The following is a 19,068-nucleotide window of genomic DNA, read 5'->3' on the forward strand; positions in this document are numbered from 1 at the left end:
CCACGTGACAGAACGTTACGACGAAATTAGCGCGCGGCCGCTGAGCGCAGGCCCCCCCAGAAAACGCGGAGCGGCCAGCAACGAGCAGCACTGCTTGAAGTCGCAGAAGCAATCTCACGAGCACGCCAAGTTCGCGGCGGGTGTGTTTGCCACGGTCGTGCAGAGCTTTGTCATTTGCCAAACGCTGATAACGTTTGGCCACTGCCCCATCATTTTTCTTCCCTAACTTTTTTTTTGCCACCGCTGATCAATTTCTGCTCAGACTGCCCCCCCCCCCCTCCCCTACTCTCCCATCCTCTGCTCCCCTTCTTTGCCCCCCTCCTCTCCCTCCCCCTCCTTACCCCCGCCCCCCCGGGTCTCTCCACCCCCGTGTCTGGTCTGAGATGTCCTTGCTTGGCAGCGTCGGGATGCGAGGCAGGTGAGCCGGGGCCTCTTGACCACCTGTTCAGGCGCTATTGAGTGCGCCATTTAATTACATTTAAATTTAAATCGACATTCATTAAATTTCGCTCAGATTTTCTTTTTTGTTAAATGCACTTTATTACCGATTGTCCTATCGGAGTTGAATCACGAGGTGCAGCAAACTGCTTTTGGAATGTCTTATTTCTGACGATCCTCCATTGTCATGATGTCAGAAAAGTGCCCGGTTTAATTTGTGATGTTACAGCTCTTTGTCATTCCACTGCTGAATGATGGCTTACTTCAAACCCTGACAGATGTGGGGGGGGGGGGGGGGTGGGGAGGGGTGTTTGACCACATTTAGAATCAACCTCACGCCTTTATCTGGTGACTGCTAAAGATGTTCACGTGAAAATCAGCCACTTCGGTGAGCGATCGCTTGTGGCCAGGTCGCTTCTGGAAAAAATAACTGCGTCGCTCAAGTGGGCCTGACCTGGTGAAATAACACAAAAAACCAGTTGGTAAAGCAGTTAGTTTGGGCACGGTGGTACACAGCTTCGCATGTTTGCTCAGACTCAACCGGAGAAGCGGTCGCCCTTCGTGGAACACATCAAGGACTTCCAGCGAGGTAGAGGCTCGGGGGGTGGGGGTTGTGGGAGACACGGGACGCGATTGTAATTTCCACTTGCGCGCCGGTGAACCTGGGTGACAAATGGGCAGCTGCCTTTACCCCTCCCCCTCCAGCCTCACGCCCCACGCCAATTCATAAAACTCTGCTCGCAGCCACTTAATGGAGCGGCCTGAGTGAGTGATTTACTCGGGAGATGGATATTATTCCTCCCGCTTGACTTGGAGGCTGCAGGTGTTTAAAAATGGGTGGCTGAGAATTAGAAGAAGAAGGTAGGACATTACATCCGCCCAAGTTCTTGTAATTAAAACGGAGAGTTGGCACGGACGCACACGAATATAGAAAGCACACTCGATTTTGATTTCAATAAAAAAAAAGGAATGAGCATTGAAAAATTGGGGTTGGAGCGGTGGCACAGTGGTTAGCACACTGCGGTTGTTAAAATATATTTGTTTGTATTACCTGTGATTACATGGGGGGGGGGGGGGGGGGGGGGTATGGTAGAAGGGGTTACTGGTTTAGAAAGACCCAGAATATATATAAAAACTAAATGTTTTACCTTTTTAACTGACAAATTAAGGGAACTACTACAGTGGCGAAATGTTTCGTGTCCTGGAATTGCAATCCAGTCGTCGCCGATGTGATTCCATGTCCTGGTCGCGGCACTTGTGAAGCCGGGGCAAGCATCTTCAATTGCCTCCGTCTCTGTCCACCCAACAGTACGATGGGCTCACCGCAATTAATCGATCCGCCTGTGGTGGGTTAAGGTGTGATTACACCGACCTGATTCAGCCCGTCTTGTCATTGTGGAAGAGTAGACGTAAATACCATCAAGAGCTCCCTTTAGTAGTGGCCTTTCCTTAAAGTTGCTACTCCGAACCGGGTGCCCTAAGTTAGATTCCCGGCCATGGATAGCATCGGTGGCGAGAGATATTAGAACGGTCGTGCCCACCCCCACCCTCGGACATGCAATGCGGTGATACAAGACATGCATGTCAGGCAACATAAACAAAATTATCTTTTTATTTTACCAGGTAAGGCCCACTGAGCTATATAGATTTTTTTTCAGAAGCGACCTGGCCACAAATGACAGCTCAACGAAGTGGCTTATCGTGTGGAAATGTATAACAGCCAAATACTCTAATCGCATGTTTCCAAATGTGGAAGGAAAAACCGGAGGACCCAGAGAAAAATCCACGCGACCACGGGTAGAACATGCAAACACTCCAAATATACAGCAGGCGTCAGGGTCGGGACCGAACACCACGATCTCATATATACCAGGCGAGGTCGTTAACATCTCACAGCCACCGCGGGCGATGGGCGTTGTGCCTCACTGCTCTTAGTGCCTTCTGCTCTCACGGACTAAGATGTGCATCTGAGAGCGCAGAGGATGGCTTTGTGATCACGCCTGTGTGCGGTGTCAAACCTCACTGGGTGGCCCTCCAGACTCACGGCAGGGAGGAGGAGGGGAGGGGGGGAGTCCACGGCACCTCGGTGCGTTACCACGACGACGGATGGATGGACGTCTCGCGGCTAAATCAGCGCCGTGACTGATGCCCTCGCCTCCGGAGACACAGACAATGCTAATGCTCCCAAAGCCAATCACATTACATTTGCGGAGCCCCAGCCGCGAGCAATTTCCACCCTGCACTCTCCCGTGCCTCCTCCGGCCTGGAGAGCTGCCAGCGTCTGGTTTCTAGCCACGGCAGAAACACCAGGCAGGCACCATTTGCAGAGGAAATGTTATCCCTCCTTTCTCTTGCTCTCTCGCTCCTCCTCCTCATGCCCTCGAGCGCCTCAGCTCTGCACCATTCGTCGCAGCATTGAGCTGAAAGTAATAGAATTATTTCGTTCCGAGCAAAAAAAAAACTCAAGCCCTTTATCATTTTTATACATCCGCCATAGCGTGCCACACATTGGGCGAGTATTTTTTTTTGAAGCAGCAAATCTTTCATTGTCCCTCTTATAACTGTGCTAAATTCTATAACGTGTTTAATCACTAGGTCTAATTACTACATTCCATGCCATTGGCAGCTTGTCCATTAAGCTTAACTCTTTTCACGCGCGTGCGCCGCACAAATCTCACCGCGACGCTCAGAGACGGCGTCGGGGATGCTCTCGCAAGGAACATCGCTGACGGCCAGCCCGCGACTGGCTAATGCGAAATAAAAACGACCCTTCCTTGCCATCCCAAGTGACGAATTGAGGCACAGAAACAAAATAATGATGATTTTTTTTTTATTATCATCGTGCTTTAAAAACGTCCAATTGCTTCAGGACGTCTCCGTTCCCTGCCGTCAAAATTGCCGTGGAGGAAAAGCGTTAATGAAGCTTTTGTATTTAATTTACCTCGCTGGTGACATTTAATTACACTTGAATCTAAGTGTGTTGAATGTTAAGTGCACCGATTGCGAAAGTGAAATATATTAAATTATAAAAAAATCGTAATAATTTGAAACTGTACGCACCGGTGAGGGCTGTCCTGGCAGGTTCACGCGACCTTTGCAGGGACCGAGGATGAACCCACACAGCGGGACACTGTGACCCGTGAGCTGCCCAGTGATAGGCATGTAATAATGCGGTGGGTGGAGTGGTGGCACAGTGGTTAGTGCAGTGCGCTGTGAACCCAGAAACCCTGGGTTCGATTCCTGGCCACGGTTAACGTGAATGGCGATCCAGCTCCACCTTCACCAACTGCGCTCACCGTTGTGGTGAAGTATGGTGAATAGACCCCCATGAGTGATACCTCACAGGGAGGCCTTCATCCAGCATTGAATTGATAAAGGGTTCCAATTTGCTCACCCTACTGGACATCTGTGAAAAAGAGCTTCACAGCTCATAAGATTCCTCCAGTTTAAATAAATATTCTAATTCTGATAAACGATGAAGGTATTTAACAAATTAATTCGCCTTATTTTATTTTAAAAATGTTTAAGTCTCTTCATTGGATGACATGAATATAGGATACAATAATAAAGTAAAATTATGGATATGTGTACCTTGTACTCTAGTGGTAGTGCCTTACACCACTAATCCCCGTTATAAAGCCAGGGATAGGAGCGTTGCGTAAAAATAAGTCGTAGGGAAACTGCGTTCTGTCGTCGAGGAAGTGGTGAGATAGACCCTTCAACGGTACCGGGTGACAACCTTAAGAAGCCACGGTCCAGGCCGATCTGAATCATCACAGCGCGAGGCTCCGTGGAGTGAGATCTCGAGAGCACGGGAGAGGGGGGGGAGCGCTTTGCTCTGCGCACAGGCGCCGTTGTTGGCGTGGTTGGCCCAGAATTTGGTGGGGGGGGGGAGGGGTGGAAATGTGAAAATAAACAGGCAATAATAAACTACATGGCTGCAGGCCGTGTTTAATTTGAAATCTGTCATTTTTGCCGTGGTTGACGCGAGGAATTGAGCCGCCTAATGGAACCCAACCTGGCTCAGACCTCGTAACAGATTGCCTCGACCGCAAACAATCTGTTTCCTGCCGCCCGCACGCGATGGTCACTTTAATCGTACAGATGCTTCTTCAGATCCACGGCCTGTCATTGAGCCACTAACGTCCACTGCCGAAGAGCATCTGGCGGTCTGCGGTTTCCTTCTACGACGAGCAGAGGGGGGGGGGGGGCGGTCACGCCAAAGTAAGGGCAGGAGGTTGAATGTCAATGTTTAATGTCACGCAGCAGAGTGTCCTTGACCTGCGGACTACTATCCAATACCTCTGCAGCTCAGGCTGCGCTCCTGCTCTGCAGAGGTATTGGGACTTGGGGCGAGGGCTTTTAAACGGAAAATTTTAATTGCCTTCCAATCCGTGTGCTCGTCTGTTTGTCTTTCACCATACGAGACAGACAGACAGGGGCGCCAAAAAAACCTCGATTATGGATGAATTAAACCAGACGGCCGCGCAGGAAGTCCAGGAAATGTTTGAATCGCAGGACCGTGAGGGATGATTTCGACGGCTTTGGGTAGCTTTCGTCCATTGGTGGATTGATCATGGCCGATGAAGGTGATGATGATGATGCTGAGGATAATGGCAATAAATATGATGATATGCATTCATTTGCTGATTTGTTCGCTGGTTATCTCACAGATGTATTAGTCCGCACGTACGTCAAGGCAAGTGATTCTCTTGTACTTGCGCCAGACCGCTGGGCAGCGTTGAGGGGCGCCAAGTCATTTGAAAGGTCTCCCCATCTCTAATTAGATACGTGACCTATCTGTGCTGACAACCTCCAGCCCACCCTTGATCTTCCGCCAAGAAATCGTGAAAGTATATTTAGAAGAAAAAATATAATGCGAGGGGTTTTTATGTGTATAATTATCGTCCTCCGGCCCCATTCAATTACATTTTGCCCGAGGTTTTAAAAAAATATTTTCTTCGTATTGTTTAGTGCTGCAGTTGGTTATGATATGCCTTACGTGATGCTGGTAATCTTGTTTTACTCGTTTTGTGTGTTTTTTACTTTGTTGAGTAATTGCTCATCTCAGCTCTGGATGTTTGGTCTGCGATGTAATGCAAAGCTGTGAATTCTTAACCCACCTCGTCGTCATCATCATCAGCTATGACGAAATCCATAGCTGAATGGGGATGTGGAGAGATAGTTAGGCCTTTGTCCTCCAAAAAGCCTTGGTCTTCCGAAGCTGTTGCCTTCTCACGTGGTGCGACATCGCGCGTTTGCGGGTGCGCGCCTGCAGCCGTCTGGAACGCTCTTGCCTCCCATATGAAGAAGCCAGTGGAGTTATGCACTTTTAAATCACTTAGATTGCAAACTCATTTCTGTACAAACTTATTGTTGTGTTTAGTTGGTTGCCCTTCCACCGCACCTCCGATTTGCACGGCTGGCTACATACGGTGCAAAAGAAATTCCCCATAATACCTACATAACAATTCTGAATCAGAGTATTTATTTACACTGGAGGAATCCGATGAGCTATAAAGCTTATTTCACAGATCTCCAGTAGTATTGTCGCCGAGCGTCTGCCCACGAGCTGTTTTCATTGCTCCATCTCCTCGGTAAACGTCCTCTCGGTACGCGTTCCGTTCCTTGGCTCCCAATTCTACGTTCCGTTCCGTGTCGCATTGCCACATTTGGACACAGTGAATGCGTATTTATTCTACATTCAATTACAAGGAACTTACATTTGTTTATTTTGCACGGCAAACACCGTCGTGATTAATTTTTTTATAAACCCGTAAAAAAAAATCTGCATATCAACAGCGTCGTAAAAAAAAAACACTTTAACAGTTGCGCGCCTTTGAAGCACTTTCAAAATTAAAAATGAATATGATTTTTTTTTTCAGAGTGACTGGAACTGCTGCACGGTTTCCCTTCACCCTCATTCCACAGCCCCTGGTTTCCCTTTGAATTCCAATCAGGCATCCGTTGCCATGTAATTTATGCAAATGAACGTGAACAAAGTGGCCCTGTTTTTTTTTGCAGCAGCAGCCTTCTAATTAACAGCGATGTTATCCCTTTGGCGAAAGGGCGAAGAGCCCTCAAGAAGAGGCTGCCTTTGAGCAGGGGTGTCTGCGCCCCAGAAACACGACGTAGTCGTCGTAATCCTTTCTAATTCCATTCTCGCCCTCGTTAAGTAGTTATGTTGAGTGGGCCATCCGACGGGTTGTTTTCTACCCCGACGAGCCCCCCCCCCCGCGAACCGCGTGCTCAATGTGCTTATTTGTATTTAGTTTGCTGTCATTCACCCCGCACCTTCGATTACGACGGTTGGCTACGTACGGTGCGAAAGAAGTTCAGCGTACACACGTAGAGTCTCATCGCTATCCTCCGCAGAGATTCGTAATACAACGACGCAGAGCAGCGCAGCGCCGTACGCCCGAGACGTCGGTGCGCAGAGCTTAGCAATGTCAGCTCCATCTGTCCTCTGATTAGCACGGTTGGCTACGTACGGTGCGAAAGAAGTTCAACGTACATACATGGTACACGCTTACGGTCCTCGGTCAATTGATTGCTGGTTGGTCCAAGGTGGTGATTTGGCCATACTTCATCACGTTAGTTCATGTGGGATTGGGCGAAAGGGGCTTGGTGACCCAGGACCGGTCCAGATGTCGCTCACCCGCTGATGCTAGCCGTGGTGAAGTATGGCAAAGTATGTATGCTGAACTTCTTTCGCACCGTACGTAACCAACCGCGCTTCTCAAACTACCCCATCCCACTCGCCATGCCTGGCGCGGGCAACGGAGGAAGCTTTCATCCCATATTGAAATGACAAAGGGCTTTCAACATTATTATTATTATTATTTTAAAAAATATATATATACATGTGTAAAAAATACATCGTTTATTAATTTATTCTCAAGAATTCCTGGGTAGTGTTTGTTTATGTGCTACTCATTACACGTAGAAATGTGAAAGTCTGCGAGAGAGAATTTCTCGTGCCGCACAGAGAGCGCGCGTGCTCGTTGCTTGCCATGACGACGCCTCTGCTACGCCGACTCTGTTTCCATGGTAAATAATAACATCACTCGAGCAATTGTGTTATTTCTTCCACTAATGAGAACATATTTCACGCTCTCATTGGCACGCGCTGGGTGTGTGTAAGTGCCGCCGTGCTGCATTTCCCCTATTACCTGGGTTGACTCGGTAACTTCGTAAGATATCCTTTCAAATCACCCCACACTTAACATCCATACATTCCCTAAGGATCATACGTCTCATTAATTTGACACAATGAATGCACGCGAAGAGAGCACTGTCACTGTTTAGGTTGGTGCAGTTATAATTGCAGTTGATGACTTAATAGTATTTTGCATTATGATTACCATCCAGAAAAACAATGACTCCTGTTTGGTTTTGGCAAATGCTCTGTGTAAGTCTCGCGAGGCCACGTGGGGGGGGGGGGGGGTGATGTCGGTTGTTTGATCATACTTCACCGCACTGCTCAGTGCGAGTTGGTGAGGAGGGAAGGAGGCAGGACTGGTTCAGACATCACTCGTCACTGGCGTGAGCCGTGGCTGGCATGCATCCTCGGGGTTGGACGGTCACCGCATCGCGCGCTTTCAGACGCGCTTCTGCGGCCGTCTGGAACGCTCTTCCTTCCGATATTAGGAAGACATTAGAGCTGTGGCACTTTCAATGTAGATTGGAAGAAAAAAAAACTAATTTCTTTAGAACTGCCTTTTTAATTCAGTTTGTTGTCCTTCCCCCACAACCCTGGTTAGCGCGATTGACTACGTACGGTGCGAAAGAAGTTCAACGTACATACATAATGCAGTGTGCTAACCACTGCGCCCACCATTCCACCTCTCTATATGATAGAGCACACCAGTTCTGGTTGGTTTGTCCAGACCTTTTTTCATTGAGCCCGTGCTATAGAGTGGCTTCACGAGAATCGGCATGTAACTTCACTTATTTATTTTAAACCACGGAAACAATTCCTCTCTTAAGTATTTTCTTCGGCTCGCTGGTAGCCTGGAGTAGGCGACACGTGACGAGTCGCACCAGTCATGGCACAAACGGTATACTGGATGTGGTGTGCCGGATGCAGAAATGTCGTGCGTGTCGCTGGTGGACTGGAGTGTGTGGAAAGTCATCAGCAGCCACAGCCATCGTGGGAAGCCCTCCGGATGTGGTGTGCTGGCTTCGGCAATATTATCGAGATCGCTCATCCAGACAGGCCAGGCTTAGATGCATTTCTGGACATCCATGTATAAGTGAGTGTCGATATATACAGCACGTCATTTATTTGTTAATGTTTTAAACATTGCGCTGTTGTGTTGCTGTGGCCGGCATCGGAGTGATCGTTCTATGGGATGGCGATGGTCGAGAATCGGAGTGATCGTTCTATGGGATGGCGATGGTCCAGAATCGGAGTGATCGTTCTATGCGATAGCGATGGTCTAGAATCGGAGTGATCGTTCTATGCGATGGCGATGGTCTAGAATCGGAGTGATTGTTCTATGGGATGGCGATGGTCCAGAATCAGAGTGATCGTTCTATGCGATGGCGATGGTCTAGAATCGGAGTGATCGTTCTATGCGATGGCGATGGTCTAGAATCGGAGTGATCGTTCTATGTGATGGCGATGGTCTAGAATCGGAGTGATCGTTCTATGGGATGGCGATGGTCTAGAATCGGAGTGATCGTTCTATGCGATGGTCTAGAATTGGAGTGATCGTTCTATGCGATGGCGATGGTCTAGAATTGGAGTGATCGTTCTATGCGATGGCGATGGTCTAGAATCGTTGTGATCGTTCTATGCGATGGCGATGGTCTAGAATCGGAGTGATCGTTCTAAAGGATGGCGATGGTCTAGAATCGGAGTGATCGTTCTATGCGATGGCGATGGTCTAGAATCGGAGTGATCGTTCTATGCGATGGCGAAGGTCTAGAATCGGAGTGATCGTTCTATGCGATGGCGATGGTCTAGAATCGGAGTGATCGTTCTATGGGATGGCGATGGTCTAGAATCGGAGTGATCGTTCTATGCGATGGCGATGGTCTAGAATCGTTGTGATCGTTCTATGCGATGGCGATGGTCTAGAATCGGAGTGATCGTTCTAAAGGATGGCGATGGTCTAGAATCGGAGTGATCGTTCTATGCGATGGCGATGGTCTAGAATCGGAGTGATCGTTCTATGCGATGGCGATGGTCTAGAATCGGAGTGATCGTTCTATGGGATGGCGATGGTCTAGAATCGGAGTGATCGTTCTATGCGATGGCGATGGTCTAGAATCGGAGTGATCGCTAGATGTGATGCCGATGATCCACAGTGTTCTTGTTAACCCATTACGCCATTTAGCCAGGCGCGTCGTCTTGGGTCGACACGTATTAGTCGACCATTAAAGTTTCATCCCCATGCATTTGCATTCATTTCATCTGATAAACGTTTCGCCTGGGGAGGCTTTCGATCCCCGCGAGCCCTACCCACGCAAAGCGAATTTTAATCGAAAGTGTGTCCGAAATGTCTGCGACGCTGTACTGGAGAGATATAAAGAGAGGCAGAGAGAGGGGGGGGGGGGGTATGTCGACGACGACGACAGACTTCATGCCACACACTGCCCGGTCTCGACTCGTGCCTGACAAAGCAACATTTCAAACCTCCTTTGTAAACAGGCTGCTCAAAAAAAAAAACTCACGATTCCAAATGTACCTTTCCTTTTGTCTTCCTCTTGGCAAGATTGATATTGTTGAGTGAGCTGGTGTTTTTTCCCCTCTCTCTCTCACTGTTTTCTCGCCGGCTTTGTTTAACCCTTTATTTTGCGGCTTCACCAAGGGCGATGCGCGTCCGCCTGGCACGGTCCATGTGCGCCAAAGCAGCTTCCCAGCGTGCACCGGGACCCACGGGGCTCCAGCCGGAGCTGCCAAGGCTGCTGGGGCCGCGAAGAGAGACATTTAACAGCGGGCCCTCATTTAATTCCTTGCGCCGATGCACCACGCCAACCACGCCGCGCCGACTCGTGTTCCCGGGCAAGGAAGCCTCCACATTGTGCCTGGCCCTCCACGTTAATCACGGACACCGCTGCCCCGCACGCTCCCTCGCTCTGCCACGCCGGTTTTGACCGTAACTCAGCGCTATTTACCAGGGCGATGAATCAAGGTGGCGGCAAGTGGGCAGGGAGGACAGACACAACAGGCGTCACTTCTGATGCAGACGCCACCTATTCAATTACTCAGGAGTGCTCGCGGTCGCGCCAACGAAATATTTTCGATGGGGGGCCACATCGGGATATGGGAGATTGAGACGCGCGTGTGTGTGTGTGTTGGGTTAGTGTCCTCGTGTCTCACGTAGTCAATAGATTATAATAATATACCACGGCGTGGTCCTTTGCTTAGGCCACGAAAGCTTTTCCGATCCTCAATATTCCTCGTCGGTGTGTGGGGGCAGAGGGAGGGCGTCGTGTGTTCTGACTGCAGCAGTAAAACTGCATTTTCCAGCATTTCATGCATCTGGAAACAAATAAAGAGGACCATTAGCGGGGGGGGGGGGGGCCTAAGAGTCAATCCAATAAAATCAATCGATGCCATTTTTTGTGTAAGCAGTTCTCCGCGCGTCGATATGAAAAACAGCAGCGGCGCACGCTCGCAACATCTCTCCTGTCTACGCATTTCCATGACGAGCGCGGCAGGACGTTGCAGAAATGCGGAGAGAGGAGAGATGTTGCGAACGTGGTGGATTTTTTTTGCCGGTGGTGGTGCTACTGCCCACGGTGCTGTGCGGGCAGCAGCACGCCCGCCACACACAAAAAAAAAACCACGCTCCGCAAATTTCCAGTAGCGTAGCAACCGCATGAATAGGCCCCTCTTCTTCTTATTATTATTCTTCTTCTTTTTTTTAATGATTCTCATGCAAAGTTGCTTCCTTTAAATAACCTTCTGGAGATGTACAAATTCCCAAGATCGCTGCGTTTCCGCGGAATCTCAAAGCCCTGGAGCGAGCGAGAGAGAGAGAGAGCACGCTAGTTCAGCGCGAGCCGTAGTGGCTTTTAAAAAAAATGTCTCTCTTCTTTTTTTCTTTTTTCCATTTTCCCGCTTACTGATTATCCCGTCGAATCTGAGTAATCCCATTGATCCGGGGTGTGCGGTTACACGCGGCACACAACCCATCCCCGTGGCAAATTTAATGCCCCCTTTCTCGAATGCATTTGAGGACATTTCACCCTCACTGTTGCCAATTAGCCTTAATATCTTATCATAAACCTTCAACGGAATCGGGAAGCAATCAACGTAAAACCAATTTTAGCTGTATTAATTCAATGGTAAATCACAAGCGGGATTGTTACGCGTTCGTTCCGTATTTAAATGGGAATTCTTCTGCATGATAATGACGGGAAGAGGGAAATAATGCGATCTTACGCGCGCTGTCAAAAGCTTGTCTACCCAGTCCCTTCCCCACAGAAATTCGGGACGTTAAGCGTCGTTGGCGTGAAAGCTCGGGAGAGGCTTCTGACGAGCCTCGGCAACATTTCCCAGCGAGGGTATTTTTTTTGTTCCACCCGCGGAGATGCCACGGGAGAAATATTTTTTTTGTCCGTGCAAAGAAGCCTCGCTCAAAACTATTGACGCAATATTTGAAGATGAATGGGGACGCTGCCGTGTGATGTAGCGCTTAGCGCGCTCGACTTGGCAATCCAAAGGTCGCCGGTTTGATTCTATCTATGTGAGTCCCGAGACACTGCTTTTCAGGAGGGTCCTGCTCACGGTGTTTGGCTAGTTTTCCTTTGTGTGTGTGTGTATATATATATTTTTTGTAGGTATCAGGAAAATGAAGTGTGTGTGTGTGTGGGGATATATATATTTTTTGTAGGTATCAGGAAAATGAAGTGTGTGTGTGTGTGGGGATATATATATTTTTTGTAGGTATCAGGAAAATGAAGTGTGTGTGTGTGGGGATATAACGCTCAAAGATCCACACGGACAAGGTCACTGACCTCCCTGGCTGAACCACCCCATTTCAGTCCTTCCACCTCATGCGCCCTGCATCTGGGTGTCCCGCTCGCAATGATCTCAGCACGATCCCACCCAAGAACCCGTGGCCCTAATGTGCCGGATTACAGGCGAGCGTGCCGCGTGCCCATCCCAGCACTCTAGCGAGGCCACTCGCGAGCTCGCCGCTGCTCCACTCCGCGGCGGTGTCAGAAAACCAATATTGGGGGGAAGAAATCCGCTCAGATGAGGCCAGTCTCGCGCTGGCAATGAATCGTGCTCGGCGGCTTGTTCCAGACAACGGAAACACGCAGCGAACTTCTTATCAGACTGTAAATTAGTGAGAATCGTTGCATGTTATATATATTTTTTTACAAGCATGTGTCTTGGAATATTCAGTGGATTTTATTGCGTAGTCAGTGTGACAGAGTGCGTTGCGTAGCGCGCAGTCCGTATAAACATTGGCATAATACCACACGTGTGTCGTCTCATATTTATTTATATTATAATGATTCACAGTAGCCGCCGTGAAAGTAGAATATGGAATTGTTGATGTTATTGCCTTTGTCAATCCACGTGCTGGATGAAGGCCTCGCCATGCTGTGTCAGTTGCGGAGGCTGTTTGACCATGCTTCACCATCTTCTTGGTTCTTTCGGTAAAGTCACGTAGAATGGAAATAATAAAATAATAAAAATAAAACATAATAAAATAATTCTCACGACGTTTCGGCTACAACGCAAGCAGCCGTCCTCAGGTGGAGAACAGGTCTGTCGAGAAGACAGTCTGAAGTTTTTTTTTTGTAGGAACACTCTGTCTTTTCGACAGACCTGTTCTCCACCTGAGGACGGCTGTTTGCGTTGTGGCCGAAACGTCGTGAGAATTGTATTTTATTATGTTTTGTTTTTATTATTTTATTATTTCCATTCTACGTGACTGTACCGAAAGAACCAAGAAGATGAATCCCTGCAGTCACGAAAGCTTTCAATCGAAACATACTTCACCACTCTGGTGAAGGGGGGGGGGGCAGCCCACTCCATATGTCACTCACCACTGACGTTAAAACTTCCTAGGTTTAGTGCGCTCGCCAATGCATCATTGTTTCACCCTCTAATTTTTTTTTGCTGCGTGTATTCTTCTAAAATAATAGTAGTTTTTCAAGGTTAGGTTTTAACAAACAAAAACGTGTTCATGAATATTGTCATGCCATACGCAGAATTATGTTTATGCTTTTCGGGCGCATTCAATGTCGGAGATAACATTTGGCTCAATTTAAACCTGTAACAACAATGTACTGTACGACTGAAAACTAGGTGCCAGCCATCCCTTGGCTCGTAATATTTGCTGCCCAAGCACCCATAATGGTGATTAGCAGTGGATTGTACCACTTCTTTCCAGGGGACGCGTTGTTTATCTGTTTCTATTTTAAAAAAATAACACCGTCTGCCTACCCCTCTAAAATAAATATTAAAAACCACTCTCGACTGGATTGATGACGAGGTGAGGTGCCAAATCAACCTTTTATGTTTTATCAGATAGAGAATAAAAATGCTTTATTGTCTGTTGACGCGGTTGACAATCGGCTTTGCTGCTGCGTTTCTGACACTTCTCCCTGCAATTAGAGTCTCTCCGAGTTTGTATCATCCCTCCCCCACCCCCACAGCCAGAAAACAACACCGCCAAAATAGTCAGAGGTTAACTGCTATCATTTTTTTGCATCACAGTGCTACGTACCTATGGCAACAACTCTAACAAGCAAACAAAAAAACATTGGCCTTTGAGCAAATTCTGGCGACATTTAAATAAAATCAGGATGGTCGTGGCTTGTACAGCCCTTGTCCGCTATAAATTGGATTTTTTTTCTCTCTCTAGGTGCATATTCAAGGCTCAAATGTCAATCTATGATTTTAATTTAAGCATCTTAACCTAAGGGGCCTCGGGGCAAGCAGGTTGAAAAAAAAATATTAGTTTATAAATTAGCACGCTGATTTGTAATATTTATGCAAATATAACTTGTTTAGCTGTATTTCCTCACTGTGCACATTGCATTTGCATTCAAAAGTGTGTTTTGATACATTTGATTTCCAGAATTGAAAGTGACCTTGAAGTGATCTCTGTGAGGTTAGAGAATTCTGGGTACGCCTGCAACAGAAATTTCAGGAAAACTGGGATTTTTGTTGTCAAATTTTTTTACGTAACAAATGGACATGCATAAGAAAATAATGATTAATGATTACACAGGCGACTTGACTGTGCATGGCAATTTATCATCATAAACCACATTCTGTAGGAGCCATAAATAGGCTCGATCGTACACAACGCAATTAAATCACATGTTTTTTTTACACTTCATTAAAATGGATAATTGCGTTCTCTTTGTTTTGTATATGCGTGCTAGTTTATGGAGACATTTTTAAAATGTGCATTTATAAACGTGTTGGGCCACCTATTTTTTTTTAGTTCAACGTGCTATGTGAACATTTATTTACGGAATATAAATGTGTATTAGTGATTTGTTAGGGCGGGGGGGGGGGTTGCGTGTATGTGTGTGTGTGCCCTGTGTTATATGTATGTGTGTGTGTGCCCTGTGTTATATGTATGTGTGTGTGCCCTGCGTTATATGTATGTGTGTGTGTGTGTGCCCTGTGTTATATGTATGTGTGTGTGTTTGCCCTGCGTTATATGTATGTGTGTGTGTGTGCCCTGTGTTATATGTATGTGTGTGTGTGCCCTGTGTTATATGTATGTGTGTGTGTGCCCTGTGTTATATGTATGTGTGTGTGCCCTGCGTTATATGTATGTGTGTGTGTGTGCCCTGTGTTATATGTATGTATGTGTGTGTGCCCTGTGTTATATGTATGTGTGTGTGCCCTGCGTTATAACCACGCAGAATTGGGTTCAATCCCCCATCACCAGGGATGCTCCGATGCAGAATTTCAAGCTGGGCAATGCACGCTTTGATTCGCGTGCGCGAGGATGAACGATATAGTAAGCAGGCACATGTTGTGTGCAGCGTCTTCACGTGCCTCCTGCACTCACTCGAGGCCGCAACGTTGACCGCAATGTTAAAATGATCATCGCTTATTGAATCGAATGGGAGATCCTGTATCGCAACGATGCATCATATAGAATGGGAGTAGGGGCCGGGATTGAATCATTACACTCCTACTCATCACTCTCGTCGTAAATTAATTTTGGCATTGCGACTCAATTCATTTAATGATGATACTATTGTTGATAATGATGATGACACCAGCTGTAACGTAGACTCAAACTGGCCACATGTCGCATCACACCTGCGTTCGATTCCCGACCACGGCTAACGTCAGTGGCGAGCGATATGTTAACGAGTCCTAAGTACCCCCCCCCCTCCCCTTCACCAACCCGCACTGACCAGCGTGGTGAAGTATGGTCCGTCAACTCCCACGAACAACACGGCATGCGCGTTGGACACCTTCATCCGGCAGCAAAATGACTGAGTGCTAATCATCATTATTATTATTATCATTACTGGTATTATCACGGGTTATGTATTCGGTTTAACAGCACTTGCCTTGACGGTCGATAAAGATAACCTGCCAAATTGAAGATAAATTGCCACATCTAAATTTAATACATGAACCAAGCACACACATTCGCATGCGAGTTTTGAGCAGTATGTATACGTAACATGAAAGATAGAGTCTGAAAAAAAAAAGTGTTCGAATGCATTAAAAGATCAAGTATCAGAGGGCAGCAGATGTTCTGTGGTCTGTACGGAACCAGAGGTTACTCCTTCTCGTCTATGCGTTCGCTAGGCCCGAGCATGTAATTCCACCCTGGTCAATCACGTCTCCTAGCAACCGTGGAACTCTGCCCGCTGTCTCTTAGCAACCGTGGAACTGTTCCCCCCCCCCTCCGTTGCCATGGCAGCCACAGATAAACGGTCCTGCGGTTGCCTGGCAACCCAGAAATGCACTGTGAGAGTGAAGGGGTGGGTAGGGGTGGTGGGTGATGATCGACTGGGTTTGATAGCAGCGTGCAAAGGCCACGGTTTCTTTAGATTATAATTTTTCTTGCAGTTTTGTATTCTCCCCCCTTCAATCTTTATATCCTTTTTGCTTTTGAGGGTTGACAACGAAATGTCTCGGAGTGTCCTTGTGGTCCATTGCCCTTCCTTGCATTACGCAGTTCCGTGCTGCTCAAGTTTCGAAGGTAAATAATGTGCAATCTCGTGCCATGTCACAATTGTGCAACGGTTCACCCTTCATTTGCACCGATTTTGCAATTCGTTGCTTCTCGTGGCAATGTTGGCGGAGCCGTGACGCAGTTTATTAACGCGCTGCACGGGTTCGATTCGCCTAACGCCAGCGGTGAGTCATATCTGAATGAGTCCTCAGTTCCTCTCCCCTACTGCCGCTTCACCAGTCCGCATTGTCCTGTGTGGTGAAGTATAGTCAATCCCCCCCCCCCACCGAGAACTTCATCCAGAAGTGGATTGACAAAGGGCTGTGTATAATCGCAATATATTTTACCCGACGGGTTTCCTTCCCTTGCAAGCAAATGTATGCGCTATCTCCAGAGGCTATCTCTCTCCTGGTTTAAAGAAAGGTTATAAATGAGAACGGGAAAACTCCAATCAATCAAGGGTACTTAGGCCATATTCTGATCACAGGTAGCACATTAGCCTTGCCTTGTTGTGATTAATAAGGCAAACCGGCTTGTGTGTAGTCGTAATCCAAGCTGGTACTTTACATAAACAGAATCCCGGTAATAAAATTTTTATGTCACTGTATGAATCAATTCCTGTCGGTAAACTTCGTGGGGTTTTTTTGTTATGATAATGAGCGTCATGCTTGCAATGATAAAAGTTAAACCTGAGTAATACAATAGATATTATTAAAGGCATTGTGTTGTTTTCACGTCTGTTTTTGTTGTTGTTATTGTCACGTTTAGCTTGGAAACTGCTGAATTAAGAAGGTTTTAATTTCTAAAGTATTTTGCAATTGGTAATGAAACTGGAGTATATCATGGGACCTGTTTTGCCAGTATCAAAGTATGAAAAATAAGAATCGGTTTTACCCTTTCTGGCAATAAAACGATTGTCTCTGGTGTAGGCCAATCCGTTTCAAAGACTGCATATGTTATAATATGAATTATCAGAGCATGTTTGTTTGCATGTTCACCACAAGTACGTGTGGTCAATGCAGACTTGATTCCTTGCAAAAGGTTTCTATTTGGTGTTTGAACATGTTTTATTGCCAGAAAGGGTAAAAGCTTCTTATTATTTCTCATAAAACGGAGTATCCGGATAAAACGCATTCATATGATAGGATAGCAGGATAATGTCTTGAATTTTGCATATCTTTTATTCAGTTGCATTCAGATAACGTTGAAACCTGTGATAAAAGGAACGGATCGGCTCATCATTGATGCTGTGTACATCCTGTGTGGGTATGCGTCCGTGTGATGCACCTAGCCTGCCACAACCACGTTACCGCCACTTCGGGGCCAAAGGCGGTTGTTGTTGTGGTGTAGCGCACAACCCCGTATATCCGAGTTCGATTTACGAGTTTGACATATATCTGAACTGGTCACAGGCCTCCCCTAGGTCGACTCAGCCTAAAATTTGTATATGTGCGAACATCGGCACTGGGGATACAAAGGTGGTGGTGGACACCCATTCCTTCGTGTGCCGTGCCGGCCTTCACAGCTGCTCACAGAGCAGCACTTGCCCGCACAGTCTGCTAAAGACTATATGGGGGATCTTTGTCTTCGTGGGGAGTGGTGGTGTAGTTGTCAGCGCACTGTGCTATATGAACCCGACGACCCAATTTCAATTCCCACTCAAGGCCAATATCAGTGGCAAATATCTGAATCGGTCCCGGGGCCTCCTCAAGGTCCACTCAGCCTTCATCGGGTACGGTCCTGCAGTGTACTGCGTGCAGTGCGTAAACATCAGTACTGGGGAGACAAAGGCGACCGTGGTACTGGCCACCCACCCCATCGTGTGCCGTGCCGGTCTTAATTAGCTGATAACTTGCTACCAACTTTTGCCACCCAACAGTCTACTAAAGGGAAACACAGGAAGCGTTATTTTGTGTCCTCTGTGTTTGCCTACGATTCGTATGTTGATGCGCACATGCTGCAGTGCGTACGTCACGACGGCGATGAAATCGCTTGACGTCCTTGCTGTAGATACCAACTTTGGGCGAGAATGTTTGCAAAACGCGGCCACAAAGGCGTTTGTTGCTGACCACACATGCACGCACCTGTACATAGCCGGCTAAATTAATACTGGAAGGAACCTCCTGGTTACACCAGCCCACAGAGGATTATTGTGTCCGTCCGTCGTGCAGGGAGGGGCTGGGTGGGGAGGGTGGGGAGGGGTCTGGGTGGGGAGGGTGGCGCTGGGGCTGGGTGGAGAGGGTGGGGCTGGGTGGGGGGTGGGAGGAGTGGGGCTGGGTGGGGAGGGGCTGCTCACCCCGTGGTGCCCTTATAAAACTCAACGTTTAACCTACTCACGTCGGCTTGTGCCCGACCTCACAGTCGGGCATATTTGCGGAATACACCACGCCGCCGTTGACCCTGGCCATTGACCGAGAAACCCAACGTTCCTACCAGCTCCCTCCGAAGGAATGTGTTTGTCAACAACTTTTTTTTAATAATTTGACGTCCCGTGGGG

General features: G+C 47.5%; 1 long non-coding RNA gene across 1 annotated transcript; it reads right to left on the reverse strand.

Moving 5' to 3' along the window:
- Positions 1-757: 757 nt before the first annotated feature.
- LOC133349833 (uncharacterized) lies at positions 758-16,202 on the reverse strand. The gene is made up of 4 exons (XR_009755986.1): positions 15,799-16,202; positions 10,795-10,930; positions 10,134-10,353; positions 758-892 (listed from the first exon to the last, which is right to left on the reverse strand). It is a non-coding gene; the product is annotated as an uncharacterized LOC133349833 (long non-coding RNA).
- Between the last annotated feature and the right edge of the window lie 2,866 nt (positions 16,203-19,068).

The sequence above is a fragment of the Lethenteron reissneri genome, chromosome 31, assembly GCF_015708825.2.
Source record: "Lethenteron reissneri isolate LAM-NWPU_2019-01 chromosome 31, ASM1570882v1, whole genome shotgun sequence".
Classification (NCBI taxonomy): Eukaryota; Metazoa; Chordata; class Hyperoartia; order Petromyzontiformes; family Petromyzontidae; genus Lethenteron; species Lethenteron reissneri.